A 15,717-nucleotide genomic window follows, 5' to 3' on the forward strand; every position below is an offset into this window, starting at 1 on the left:
CCAATACCGAATACCCGGATGGTGGATATACAAGGCTTTGCATTCTCTAAATGTGGTCAATTCTCTTCCGGCAATTGCCTTCCAAAGGGGTTTAGAATCAAAGTTGAGGGGTTTATTGAAAAAGTTCCAATGGTCACAAAGTCCAAATATCTTCCCGAAATGATCCTCAATCATTCTCCTACTTTGGTTTTCAAGCCGAAATTCAACATATCTTCGAGTCTCAATCTTATACTCCCTCAAAAAACTAATGAATTCCAAGGTAAGGGCGGGGTGAGTCAATTTATTCATCTCAAATAGGGTAGATAACCCTATAGACTCGATAAATGCTTTGGTTTGGTCAAGCACTCCCAATTTTTCCAAATTATCTTGGCAAACAAACTTTGTGGCAATCACTTTATTTTTGGCAAGGGATTCGAATGCAATTCTATGCTCATTAGAAATGAAAGTTACCTCCGGATAGTCCTTGTGTTGTTCGACCTCCGGTATTATTGTAGCAACTTCCTCAATGGCCTTAATAGGGTCCCTTGCTTGCTCCCTAGCTTGTTCCACTACCACCAAAGCCTTTGATGCTAGAACTTTTTGCCTTTTTGATAGAGTTGGGGATTTTGATGCTTGAGTGTTTCCTTTTATTCTTGCCATGATGATTACTCCTTGTAATTGATGTCAACAAACCTTTGATATGCTTGAATGCTATTCTTTTCTTCCAACTTCAATCAATTTCTCAATCAAATTGGGGGTTTTCGATTTTGCCTTAACCCTTGAAATTTTTGATTGATTTTGATGTTTAATAGTCTAAATGGTGATGAAGGAGTGATTTGAATTGAATTTGAGCAAGTTTGCAATAATTTTTGATGAATTTGGTTGAGTATTTTGTGATTTTGGATGATAGGGTATAGTGTTATAGTGAAGGAATGTGTTTGTGTTTGTGAATGAAGAAATATAAATGAGGATTTAAGGTTGAAGATCCCGTGTTTTAATTGTAGTAGCAGGTAGGGACGCTCGAGCCTTGTTGGGGACGAGCGGATTCTGGATCAGGACTTTTGCTTGTTCTTTGGGGATGCCCGTCCTAAGATGGGGTTGAGGGAGCTGAGCTCTGGGATGCTCGTCTCGCTTTCAGCTCGGGCGGATTTCAGTACAGCTCCCCCCCTCTTTTTTTCTTTGCTTTGCTCCAATCCCCACGGGCTCAGGTCTACTCGTGGGGATCCCTTTCCCGCGACTTTGATTCTTCATTTCCTATTCTTCCGTCATGGGGTTGCACTACAAAGACTTAGTTAGCCTAGGCAATTACTTCCCCACACTTGATCATCATACACTACACATTTCAAACACAAAAAAAACCCTCCCTCACTTTCTCCCATGTCAAAAAAATTTCTAAAACAAAGCATATAAGATGCAATGCAAACATAGAGTAATGTATAAATTAAATGAAATGCAAGTTAAGAGGTTAGAATATTTACAAATGGTGGTTTAGGGAGGACTCCACCAAACTCTCCTTCATTTGAGAGATGTCAAGGGAGGAAAGCAAGGGCGTTGTTGATGTTGCTCAACGCCTTGTAGAAGTAATCAAAGTCTTGTTGATTTTCATGTTAGAGGTCTTGCATAGACCTCGGTACATACTGGTCATCATTAATGTAGGAGTCCGAGTCAATGTTGTGGTGACAAGGATATACAAAGCCTTGGTTTAGGGTCATAGCATTTCCAATGTAAGGATTAACCAATCCGTTAAATTCGTCATCCCATAGACCATATACGTCATTTGCTTCTTCCCCCATATTGAGAGGATTATGAGTTGGCAAGAGCAACTCCTCTTTCTTGTTGGCATGGACAATGACGCCTTCATTTATGGGTGAGCTTTGCAAGCTCTTATTCTTATTGTGAAAAATTCCATGCTCTCCGAATAGAGCCACTTCAATATCATCCACTTCTTTCTTCCAATTGGGCGGTGTTTCCTTGCCCTTCTCTTTAGAATTTTCATTTTTGACTTGACCCTTGAATGGGGATTTCACTTTCTTCTTGTCACCTTCCCGACTATAGTGATCAACCATAAAGCATGGTTCATGCAATTTGGGAGCTCTCATAGTCTTATCAAGATTAAAGGTGATTGTTTCATCACCAACTTTAAGTGTGAGCATCTCGTGCTTTACATCAATCACCGCTCCGACGGTGTGTAGGAATGGTCTTCCTTGAATGATTGGTATGTTGGAATCTTCCTCCAAATCAACAATATCAAAGTGGTTTCTCTGTTGTTCAGTCTGCCATTTGTAGAGTCATATTAGTGCACTTGAGCTCTCCCACACCTAGCCTTTCACATGCCGAGTATGGCATGACACTCATACTTGCACCTAGATCACATAGTGCCTTGTTGAATGTGGTGTCACCATTGGTACATGGAATGGAGAAACTTCCCGGATCTTTGAGCTTAGTTGGGGAATTCCCATGAAGTATTGCACTACTTATCTTCGTGAATGCGATGGTCTCCAACTTCCTAATGGACTTCTTCTTTGTAAGGATGTCTTTCATGTATTTCGCATAGGCCGGCACATGGTTGATCATCTCCGTGAATGGGATGAAAATATCTAGGTTCTTCACAATCTCCATGAACATTCCAAGTTGCTCATCAAGCTTAGGCTTGGCTTGGCGACCTGGAAATGGAAGTCTAATCATAATAGGTTCTTTCTCAACCTCTTTGGCCTTCTCTTCATTTTTATTCTTCAATGAGTCATTGGTAGTTGGTTCCACTACCCTAGGATTTCTCCTCAATGGTTCCATCACATCTCTTTGCTTGACACTTTCCTCAATATCATCCTCATCAATTTGCTCCTTAGGTCCTTCATATTGTGTACCACTCCTCAAGTGGATGACATTGATGGTTTCATGTCTTGTAGGAGGATTACCTTGAGGAGGTAATTGTCCTTTTTGTCTTTTGGAACTTAAAGCGGCCAATTGGGACATTTTTGTTTCCAACATCTTGGTAAGAGCAATGACATTATTGATGGTAGTGTCTTTGGCATGGCTATCTCTTTGCATTTGAGCAAAGAAGTCTTGTTGGCTCTTTTGCATTTGAAGGACCGCCTTTAGAACATCAAACGCTTGGTCATTGGATTGATTGTAAGAGGGTTGGTTTTGGAATCCTTGGTTTTGGTTGAAAAATGGTCTTTGAGTAGGATTTCTCATTGGAGGTGGGGTGTATGTTGGTTGAGGATTTTGAACATTTTTACTTTTGTATGAGATGTTTGGGTGAAATTTGGTGTTTTCATTGTAATAGATGGAGTAAGGGGGTGCCATTATTGTATGCTTGGAAAGCATTCACTTGCTCATTTGTGCCCCTACACTCTTGTTGATCATGTCCCAAAGTTCCACAACTCTGACATACACCATTTAGAATAGAAGATATTACTGCCATGTCATTGACTTGTTGATGTTGCTTGGATGATTGAGAGGGTTCATTCATCTTGACTATGGCCTTCTCAAATTTCAAGTTCATTGTGTCAATATAGGAACATAGTTCGGCACCCAAATCGGCACCCAACCGAGTGATGGATTTAACTTCATGTCTCCCTCCCCTAGTAGCTTTTCTTGGCCTACTATATTGAGAGTTGTGAACCGCAATCTCCTCTATCTTTTCCTAAGTTTGATTGTCATCTACCTCGGTGAATCTTCTATTAGAACCCATGTTGAGTACATTCCTTGAATCTTCATACAACCCATTCCAAAATTATTGGACAAGAAACCATTCGCTTAGCCCATGATGAGGACAAAAGTGACATGTATATTTGAATCTTTCCCATGCCTCATATAGAAATTCTTCATCTCTTTGTTTGAACCCGGTGATTTGGGCTCTTAACATGTTGGTTTTATTTGGAGGGTAGTACTTCTTGTAAAAGGCAAGTGCTAACTTTTTCCATGAATCAATTCCAAGAGTGGCCTTGTCTAGGCTCGTCAACCATTGCTTTGTCGCTCGGATCAAGGAAAAAGGAAATAATACCCATCGGATTTGATCTTAAGTTACCCCCATTTTGGAATTGCATCACAATAGTCACAAAAAGTCTCCATGTGTAGATGAGGATCCTCACTAGGCATCCCTCCAAATTTGCTTCTTTCGACTAATTGTATGAATGCGGATTTGGCAATGAAATTACCAGTCAAGTGGGGTGGTGTTTGAGTACCATTGGGTAGGTTCTCCTCGATAGGTACGGAATGAGATGAAAATTTAGGCATTGTAGGTTGATTTTGTGGTTGGTTTTGAATTGGGTTATCCTGTCCTTGTCTTGCAAAAGGGTTTGTAAACTCAACAGTATTCGTTTGGATGATATCAATGTCCACAAGTTCTCCAATACCCACAATTGTTGAAGTCCCTCGAACGGTTCTTCTAATATTTGTCAAAGTTCTCTAGATTTTGTGATCAATAGGCAAAAGACCGCCTTGTGATCTCCTAGTCATGCAAAAATCAAACAACTAGAAAAAAAAATTAAAACATCCTTGAGGATTTTAACTTCCCCAAGGTTAAGAAAGACACAACTAAAAACAACAAATGATAACAACTCAATTAAACACCGTCCCCGGCAACGGCGCCATTTTTTATTCGGGTCGAAATTTTGTCGTCTTAGTTCTCCAATCAAAACATTATTTATATTCTTCAACAATCTACTCTTAGTAGAGCGGTAAGTAAAGGTCGGATCCCAATGGACAGGTATTATATTGACTTATCGGTTGTAGAAAGCTATGTCTTTGGTGTCACAATTTGGGTTGAGGTTGAGATTTGCAATCTAAACTACTTAACAAAAGCAAAGTAAATAAATGAAAGTAAAGCAAGGTAAGAAAATGGGGTTTGCAACAATTGATTAAAACACTAGGGTGTCATGGGTTCATAAGGTTATCATGATGAGATCACATAAATAAGTTTCATAGATGCAAGCAATTTATTGTTGTAATGGAATCAAGTTGGTTTATATCTTACAATTCCTAAAGAGTTTTGGGTCTCGGAGCCGAGTCGGTCTAGACTTTATAACACCTACAACGACTTAATTCTCCCTATTTAACTATATGTATGGTCTAACAAGCCTTCAGGTGGTTTATGTCTTACAAGTCTTGTTGAAAGGATAAGAGAATCATGCTTGGTTGTCATTCAAGAATTTCATCAAGCATAACATGTGCATAAGTTGAAACTACCACAAGCAAGCGTTCATATGAACTTCTTAATTAAAGATCTACCCCATGATTAACTTCCCTAATCCCTCTCTAACCCTAGTTAGGGAACTACTCACTCATTATCATGGTGAACATGCTAACAATGGTGTCAATCATCTTTACAAGTCTAAAGATGATGAAGGAGTAAAACAATAAACAAGGATTAAGTACAGAGTAGAGAAATTTTACCAACTTTGGTTGACCAAATATAAAGCAAAGAACAATAGAACAAGACTTGATTGATGATGAAGAGTTGTCAATTCTACAATAATCCTCAAATAATCTTCAAATTACCCAACTAAATCTAAGAATACTTGAACAATAATTAAGGAAAGAATATGATGTAATTAAGATTGAATTGTGTAATTGAATTGTATTAATCTACTAAATAACTTGAATTAATCTAAGAATACATGATAACCACTTGCTAATACAAGGGAGTATTTATACTAAGTACAAGTATTAGGTTAACTAAAGGCTTAAATGATAATTAAGTCCCTTAAATGAAGTTTAATGCCTTGCAAGTTTTACTATGGGACGCACGACCTGCCCTTGTTAGACGCTCATCCTGCCTTGAAGGATGTCTGTCCTGCTTTGGGACGCTTGGGTTGAGCTTGGAGACGCCCGTCCTTCACTTAAGGACGCCCAGACTGCTTTTGGGACGCCCGTCTCAAAGGCCAGTTTTGCTTCTTCTTCATTTGGCTGCCACATAATCCGTGGGGATCATTGAGGAGTCGCGGCGGTCCTTCATCATTGCCCATATACTTATTTTATTGACTTAGGCCTTTAGTATTAGTCTCCTATTTGTTGCTTAGCCGTTAGATGCAATCAATTTATCTCCGTTTTTGCTCCATATAAGCAAGGCTAGCATTCCTCTCCTACCAAGGACCCAAAACCTCATAGAATATGCAAAATAGGGAGCAAAAGATAAGAAACGACCATAATACATGAAAGAAAGCATAGGAACGAGGCTAGTTAGGGGACTAAATATGCATAAATATGAGTCACATCACATTCTTGACATCAATTACCGCGCCCGCGGTATATAAAAAGGGCCTACCCAAAATGATTGGGATTTGGGCGTCTTCGGCCATGTCAAGGAGAATAAAATCAACCGGAATGAAAAACTTACCAACTTTTACAGGAACATCCTCCAAAACTCCCAAAGGGCGTTTTATAGAACGATCCGCCATTTGCAAAGTGACCCTAGTACATTATAAGACTCCCATATTTAGCTTATCACAAATAGAATATGGCATCACACTCACACTAGCACCTAAATCACATAAAGCTTTATCAATAGTATAGGTGGCAATGGTTCATGGAATAGAAAAGCTACCGGGATATTTTAACTTAGTTGGCGACTTATTTTGCAAAAGAGCACTACACTCGGCGGTGAATGCTATAGTTTCAAGTTCATCAAAAGTCCACTTCTTAGTTAAAATATCTTTCATGACCTTGGTGTAAGATAGAATTTGAGTAATTAATTCGGTAAAAGAAACGGTTACCTGTAAATTCTTCACCACTTCCATGAACTTACCGAATTGAGTTTCCTTTTGATGCTTGGCAAATCTATGGGGGAAAGTCACTTTGTCTTTTTCTGTCACTTTAACTTCAACATCTTTCTTTGGAGGAGCATCCACCACATCTTTCACTTTCTCAAGAACGATGGGTTCATCTAGTTTCTTGGGAATAACTTCACCATTATTTACATTAGGAGAAACCTTCATCTAACAAGTACCTCCTCACTTTCTTTGAGCATAGGGGGCTCATCATATTTGGTACCACTTCTCAAGGTAATAGCAATAACGGTATCATGTGGTTGCTTACCTTGGGGTGGTAGTTGAGCCGTCTTCCTTTGAGAGCTAGAAGAGGCTAGTTGAGCCATTTGATTCTCTAGCATTTTGATGGCGGCATTGTGAGATTGATCACTTTTTTTTTTTGCATTTGAGACAACAATTCAGATTGGGTCTTAGCCATTTGCATCACCAAGGCTTCAAGTTTGCTCCCCCCTTGGTTATTTTGTTGGGAATTTGAAGATTGAACTTGAGTTGGTTGGAAGTTTTGTTGAAAGTTTTGTTGAGGTGGCCTTTAATTTTAATTTTGGCTTTGATTTTGATTTGTATAGCCTGGTGGATAATTGAACCTTTGTTACGGGACAAAGCTATTTTGTTGTTGTGGAGGCAGAAAATTATTTTGTGGTGGTTGGGGCCCAAAGTTATTTTGGGGTTGAGGATTTAGCACATTATTGCTTTTGTAAGACAAATACGGGTGAAACTTTGTGTCGAGATTGTAAGTATTTGAAAAAGTACCCGGTGGAAATGAACTTTGTCTAAAACTTTGAAAAACATTTACCTCCTCAATGGTGGCTTGACATAAGGTGGTGCAATGTCCCGCACCTCCGAAACCTTCACAAACAACAATTTGGCTAGAAGTGGACATGGCATTGACTTGTTGAAGAGAGGAAGCCGCATTTTGAGTCTCCAATTTTTGTTAAAGCATGGCAATTGGAGCCTTCAAAATGGTTGTATCGGAAGACTTTTTGCAGTGTCACACCCCAGACCTGACACAAAGATTTAACCTTTAAATGTGACCAACTGTTTTGGTGTTTTCCCGGATGCAATAGACTTTCAGAATTGGATTAAAAATACCAAATTGCCTACTAAAATCATGAAATTTGGTGACAAGATAGTTAAATGAATAAAAAAACTGATTAAACTTTCAAGAATTTTGAAGCACTCTAGGTATTTTTGATAAATCAAATAAGACTGCATGACAGGAGAATTCAGACAATCTGACGCAGGATTGATGTTTGAGACTAAACAAGGACCAAGGGATATAATTATCAATTCAATTCCCACAGAATACTCACAGGGAAGTAAGCTAACTAATTGGACAACTTTAACTTGAAATTATCATAGCCATGCACAAATAAAGACCAACACAAGTTAACAACAAGATCAATGAACCCACAGTCTGAGCACATGATTGATTAAGCCTCATTAACAGACTTTGTTCAACACTTAAAAGACTAAGCACAAGTTCTAGAGGTTTAAAATTGAGAGAAAACTCAGGTTTAATATTCATCAAAAAGCTGCATGAATGCTGTTGGAGGAGAGGTCCTTATATAGGCCTTCCTCTTGGAAATCTATTACAAATTTTAACCTAGAAATCTCATCCAGGATTAGTTCTTAGGACATAAATAAAGTACTGGAAATATTTTACAATGATGACAAAACGATTTAAAGGAAAACTGCAATAAACAACAGAAATCCTGCACTGATATTGACATGCTGCTTCCTAGGCTGTTGTGTTGTCTTGGCTGGGAGTATAAGGACGAATAGGTGCAGTAAGGGCCTTTACTTTGGCTCTTAGATGGTATCTGAAATATGGAGAGAAAAGCAAAAGTATCCCATGAATAGCTCCTTCTCTGTTTAGCCAGAAATGGCAATATGCTTTATCCTTTATGTCCCTTTCAGCAGTTTTGACTTTCAGTTTGATTTTCTCTTGAATGCAGGGTGAGTTAGACCTGGCTCCTTAGGACTTTTCTGATCTTAGTTACTCATGGTTTCAGCTGGCCAAGGTGACAACTGGTGGTTCAGCTTGTACTGGTACTTGTGACCTCCCAAAGCAGGCTTGCCAGTGGGTGTTAACGGGGTAGTGTGATTGGGATTCTTGTTTGCTGCCTGATCAGTGTTGCCCTGGTCCCTGGCTCCTGCTGCAGCCTCCCCTGGTTGAACAGGGCTTGTCCTCAAGCCTGTAGCCTCCTCACCATCTGAGTCATAGTAAGGACTGAGATCTCCCATATTGAAAGTGTCATGTACTCCATAGTCACCTGGTAGATCAACTTTGTAGGCATTTGTCCCAATCCTTTCAACAATTTCAAAAGGGCCATCAGCTCTTGGCATCAGCTTGTTCTTTCTCCTAGCTGGGAAACTTTCTTTTCTCAGTTGAAACCAGACCAGATCACCTGGCATGAATTCCTTCTTCTTTTGAGGGACCTTAGACTGTTTCTTGTACCTTTCATTGGCTTTTCAATCTGCTTCTTGACTAATTCATGAAGTTTTAGCATCTGTTTAGCTCTGGCCTTAACATCAAAGTTCATCTCCACTCTTGGAACACTAGATAAATCTAAGGTCATGAGTGGATTAACCCCATAGGCTATCTCAAATTGACTATGACCAGTTGCAGCAGATGGTGCCCTGTTGAATGCAAACTCAGCCTGTGGCAGTTTTAAATCCCAATCCCTCAAGGACTTGCTAACCATGCATCTCAGTATTCTCCCCAATTTTTGTTTGTGACTTCAGTTTGGCCATCAGTTTGAGGATGCTGAGATGTACTGAACATCAACTTTGTTTTCAGAAGACTCCATAGGGTTTTCCAAAAATAACTCATGAATTTGGTGTCCCTGTCAGACACTATGGTTTTTGGTACCCCATGCAGCCTCATAATTTCCTGTAAATAGAGCTCAGCAACACTGGCAGCATCCTCAGTCTTCTTGCATGCCACTAAAAGAGCCATCTTGCTGAACCTATCAACAACTACCATCACATAATCCTTTCCCCTCCGAGTCGTGGGTAAGGCAACAATAAAATCCATACTTACATCTTCCCATGGTCTATTAGGCACTAGTAGAGGAGTATATGGGCCAGCCTGGAAAGAACTCTTGGCTTGTTGACAGATTGAACATCTTCTGAGGATGACTTGGACATCTCCCATCATCCTGGGCCAGTATAATTGATCCTGAAGAATTGCTAATGTTTTCTTGACCCCAAAGTGACCTCCCAAGCCTCCTGAGTGAACCTCCCTTATCAGTAGATCACTGTAAGAACCTCTGGGCACACACATCTTGTTGCTCTGGAACAAGAATCCTTCCTGCAAGAGATACTTGCTCCCTGGGATGTTCTATCCGTCAGTTTGAGTTATCCATTCTTCAGAAAAATCAGGATCTTCCTTGTACATTTCTTTCATAAACTCAAACCCAAGGACTTTGTTTCCCATGACTGACAGTAAGGAGTGCCTCCTTGACAATACATCTACCACTACATTTTGTTTTCCCTCCTTATATTTACTGGAAAAAGTGAATGACTGCAAAAACTCCACTGACTTAGCATGCGCGTGACTCAATTTGTGTTGACCATTGATATATTTTAGTGCCTCATGGTCTGAATGCAACACAAATGGTTTAGGCTTCAGATAATGATTCCAGTGCATCAGGGCTCTGATGATAGCATAAAACTCTTTATCACGTATTTCAATTTAGCTCCATTTAGCTTCTCAGTGAAATAGGCCACTGGCTTCTGCGCCTGAATTAAAAGTGCTCCAATGCCAACTCCGCTGGCATCACACTCCACTTCAAATAGCTGATCAAAATCTGGCAGCTTCAGGATAGGGGTTTCACACATCAATTTCTTAATTCTTTCAAAGGACTGCTGAGCACTGTCAGTCCATTGAAACTCTCCCTTCTTCATGCACTCAGTGATTGGTGCTACAATTAAGCTGAAGTTTTTAATGAACCTCTTGTAAAAGGAAGCTAATCCATGGAATCCCCTAACTTCAGTGATTGTTTTAGGGACTGGCCAGGACTAAATTGCTGAGATTTTCTCCTGGTCCACTGATATACCCCTTCCAGATACAATGTAACCTAGAAAGGTCACCTCTTCAACCATGAAGGTGCACTTTTCTAGTTTGCCAAATAACTTTTGCTCCCTGAGAATTTTAAAAACCACTTCAAGATGCCTGATATGATCTTCCCTGCTACTGTTGTACACCAGTATGTCATCAAAGTACACTACAACAAACTGATCTAAGCATGGCCTCAGCACTTCAGTCATTAACCTCATGAAAGTGCTGGGTGCATTTGAGAGGCCAAATGGCATCACAAGCCACTCATATAACCCATGATTTGTTTTTAAGGCAGGCTTCCATTCATCCGCCTCCCTGATTCTCACCTGATGGTACCTTGCCTCAGATCAATTTTAGAGAAACCTTCGGCACCACTCAGCTCATCAAGCATATCATCAAGTCTTGGAATTGGGAATCTATACTTGACAGTAATATTGTTAATGTCTATACTGTCAGTATACATTCTCCATGTTCCATATTTCTTAGGAACAAGCAATACAGGAACTGCACAAGGACTTAGAGATTCCATGAGAAAGCCCTTGCTCATAAGCTCCTCAATTTGGTGTTGTAATTCCTTAGTGGCTGCTGGATCACTCCTATAAGCAGGTCTGTTAGGCAGTACAACACCTGGTACAAGATCAATATGGAGCTCAATTCCCCTCAAGGGTGGCAGTCCATTAGGCAGTTCTTTTGGAAAAACATCCCTGAACTTATGGATCAAATGTTCAATTTCTGCAGGCAACTCTGACCCTCGTTTTCAGTCACTTCCTTGGATAGCTCGATCAATATAGGTTGGTCCTGTTTCATTTCCTAGATCATGGTAGCCTCAGACCAGAACAATACACCACTGATCTCTTCTGGCATGTTTGGACTCCCATAGTTTCTGTGATTTGGTGGTAAGGGGGTCAGGGTGACCTTTTTACCCTTCATGTTTGAAGCTATAAACATTCTCCTTCCCCTGATGAGTTGTATTCCTGTTAAACTCCCATGGTCTCTCTAACAGCAAGTAGAAAGCATCCCTGGGTACAACATCACATAGTACCTCATCCTTGTACACTTCCGCAATAGAGAATGGAACTAGACATTGTTTGTCAACCTTAACCTCTGCTCCCTTGTTTAACCATCTTAGTTTGTAAGGATTTGGGTGATCCTGAGTCATCAAATTCAGCTCGTTGACAATGGTGATGGAAGCCACATTGGTACAACTCCCTCCATCTATGATCAAGTTACAAACCCTTACCTGAACTGTGCATCTACTCCTGAAGATCAGGGATCTCTGGTCAGCTTCTAAGGGTGCCTGTTGTTAATGCATAACTCTCCATAACACCAAGCTGTGCCCTGTGTTAGGGTAAGCTATATCCTCATCTTGGCTTGATTCCTCCTCAACTTCCATTTCCTCCAGCACTAGGCTCTCATCCTCCTCAGATTCAACCAATCCTTCCCTTTCCCACTCTTCTACTTCAATTGCTGTCAGTGCTCTTTTAGAAGGACAATCCTTCCCGAAGTGGCCATTCTCTTGACACTGAAAGCATTTGATCTTTCCCTCAGTCACATGTGGGTTGGTTTCCTGGTTCATGAGGGTTTTTCCTTGATCTAGTGTAGGTGGTGCAGCTGGTTTAGGTGTACTACCTATCCTAACACCAGTAAATGGTCTGAATGCAGGTCTAGTGGTGGTTTTAGACACTGCAAGCTTAGCCTTTCCCATTTTTTCAACTCTCAAAGACAGTTTAACCACATCATCATAAGACCACAAGGGTTGCATCCTAACCTTTATAGCAATATTCTTATCAAGACCCTCCAGAAACCTACACTACTACAGATACATGCTATAACAACGGTTAAAAACCGATGTTATATAAAAAAGAGGACGTTGTTAAAGCGTCTGTTGTTAAAGGTTTTAACAATGGTTGGTTCCTAAGAAACCCGTTGTGAAAACTATTAACAACGGTTAAAAACCGTTGTCATTACGAGACATTCATTGTGGAAAGTGTGACTAATTTTTGGTGGGAAAGTTATAACAACGGGTACAATAGAAAAAACCGTTGTTATAACTAAAGACAACGGGTTTTTTTAATAACCGCTGTTGTTGATTTAAAAAAATAAAAAAATAAATTATATTTTACTAGATGCATGCATTATTACTGCAATTCCGATGCATAATGCATTATTACTGCCAAATCCATGCATATGAAAAGACACAATAATATATGGAATGAGAAGGGTTATAAGATTTGGCACAACTTCCTAAACATATTAATTAAAAAACAACTCAAACGACACATTACTAAGTATAAATTCATGCATTATCTCAATAACCATTCCATTATATCACTATCTCCACCCTAAACTCCAAACCCTAAATTTTTAAAACCTAATAATAAACTCCAAACTTCCTTCAACAACAATGAATGATACCATTCGTAATACATGCATTATGACCGAGTACAACAAGAGTTTCATACGCCGGTTGCTGGACATCGAGAGGAGGTACATGAGCTACCTTGAGGATGATCCGATCGCACAGAAGGACGCCAAAAAAATGGCTTGTTAGAGCCGCAGATAATGCAGCTATATGACGATATAGCATCTGCGGAACAAAACATCGAAATAGCAAAGGAGGAGAGGATGAATATCATAGAAGAGAATGCATCTCTCTATGCATATCTAAGAATTGCATTTTTGGCAATGTAATAAGTTTTTTATGTATTTATATATTAATTAATTAAGTTTATGCATTCCTCTCCATCATCTTCTTCTTTGTTTTATTTTATTTAATTTGTTTTACTAGCTAATAAACGCAGAAAAACAACAGTGACAAAACTAATTAAGCGAATAATACTTAGAGAAAGAACAATAATGATCGAGAAAACACATGCAAATAAAATAATTAGAGAAAGAAAATAATGACAGATATGACAATACCTAAAACCATAAAGCGATATATATTTACCTGATAATTAGAGAAAGAAAGAGACGATGACAACAGTGACGGAGATGATAAAGCGACGATGAGAAAGAGTGTGGTTGTGTGTTTGTATTTGCTGTGTTTGTGTTTGTTTTTGTGGCTGTAGTTTATCTGTGTTTGTGTGGTATATATTGTGGTATTTGCTTGAAAGTATTGACAACGGTTTTTACACATAAACCCGTTGTCATTAGAGAATATATTAACAACGGGTGCTTAGAGAACCTTGTTAAAAAGTATTAACAACGGGTTTATATATAACCGTGGTAATTACTTTTCACTAATTTTGCGCCAAATTATTAACAACGGTTATAATGTATTACAGAGTAAACTGTTGTTATTAGTTTTTATATTAACAACGGTTGTGCAAGTTTGACCCGTTGTTAAAACTAATAAAAACGGTTAACAGCACATAACCGTTGTAATTAAGTTTAGTAAAATTCGCGCCATCCATTCTACAACGTTTTATGGAGATTTTCGTGAATAAGCGTTGTTAAAGGGCCGTTGTGGTTGCCTGGATTTGTAATAGTGCTAGCAATGCTTTGCTTAGGTTTTTCATTAATCTCACACTACAAGGTTAACTGCTCAAAGTCCCTTAGGTAGGTTTCAACTGCTCTCTCATCTTGCCTAAGTTTGGACAGTTTAATAAAGAGATCTTGAGTGTAATCCTTGGTGACAAATTTAATCAACATCTTTTTCTTAAGTTTAGACCAAGACCTAAGTGGTTCTTTCCCTTCTCTAATCCTTTCGTATTTCAGATTATCATACCAAAGAGAAGCATAACCTTTAAGTTTCAAGACAGCAACTTTAAAGGCCTTAACATCAGTGTAACCTTTATACTAAAAAAATTTCTCAATATCCCTAATCCATTCTAATAAACATTAGGATTTAGGCAACCAGAAAATTCAGGGATTTCTACCTTTAGATGCTTGTCTGTGTGCTGAGGCATCTTCTTTTTTGTGTTCTGATGCTTTCCTCTGATTCTGATTCATATCCACGTGGTGGTTGTCCTCTCCCTGCTCCCATGAAGAAGCCTCTGCCTCTACTTCTTCCTCTGGCAGGTGGTTTGGACTGGACAACATTACATGGACAACATTAAGTAGTGTATCCACATTTCCTGCAAGAGTTTCTATTCTGGTATAAATACCAGCAAGTCTCTCTTCACTCATGGTTGTTATTGTATTTTGTTGTAGGTAGGGATAATGAACTCACAGTTTCTCTCAACCCAAGACTAACACAAAGGTGGAATTGTTTTAAACCTTGCTCTGATTACCAAATTGCAGTGTGAAACCTCAGGCCTGACACAAATATTTAACCTTTAAATGAGACCAACTGTTTTGGTGTTTTCAGGATGCAATAAACTTTCAGAATTGGATTAAAAATACCAAATTGCCTACTAAAATCATGAAATTTGGTGACAAGCTAGTTAAATGAATAAACTAACTCTGATTAAAATTTCAAGAATTTTGAAGCACTCAAGGTATTTTTGATAAATCAAATAAGACTGCCTGACAAGAGAATTCAGACAATCTGACGCAGGATTGATGTTTGAGACTGAACAAGATCCAAGGGATATAATTATCAACTCAATTCCCACAGAATACTCACAGGGAAGTAAGCTAACAATTTGGACAACTTAAACTGGAAATTATCACAACCAGGCATAGATAAAGACCAACTCAAGTTAACAGCAAGATCAAATAACCCACAGTCTGAGCACATGATTGATTAAGCCTCACTAACAAACTTTGTTCAATATCTACAGACTAAGCACAAGATGTTAACATGCCTGACTCTTAACTATAGACTAAGCACAAGTTATAGAGGTTTAAAATTGAGAGAAAACTCCGGTTTAATATTCATCAAAAAGATGCCTGAATGCACTTGGAGGAGAGGTCCTTATATAGGCCTTCCTCTTGAAAATCTGTTACAAATTTTAACCT

General features: G+C 39.0%; 1 pseudogene; it reads left to right on the forward strand.

Annotated features, from left to right (window-relative positions):
• Window positions 1-3,740: 3,740 nt before the first annotated feature.
• LOC141625074 (small nucleolar RNA R71) lies at window positions 3,741-3,839 on the forward strand (annotated as a pseudogene).
• Window positions 3,840-15,717: the final 11,878 nt, after the last annotated feature.

Source organism: Silene latifolia, chromosome X, assembly GCF_048544455.1.
Source record: "Silene latifolia isolate original U9 population chromosome X, ASM4854445v1, whole genome shotgun sequence".
Lineage (NCBI taxonomy): Eukaryota > Viridiplantae > Streptophyta > Magnoliopsida > Caryophyllales > Caryophyllaceae > Silene > Silene latifolia.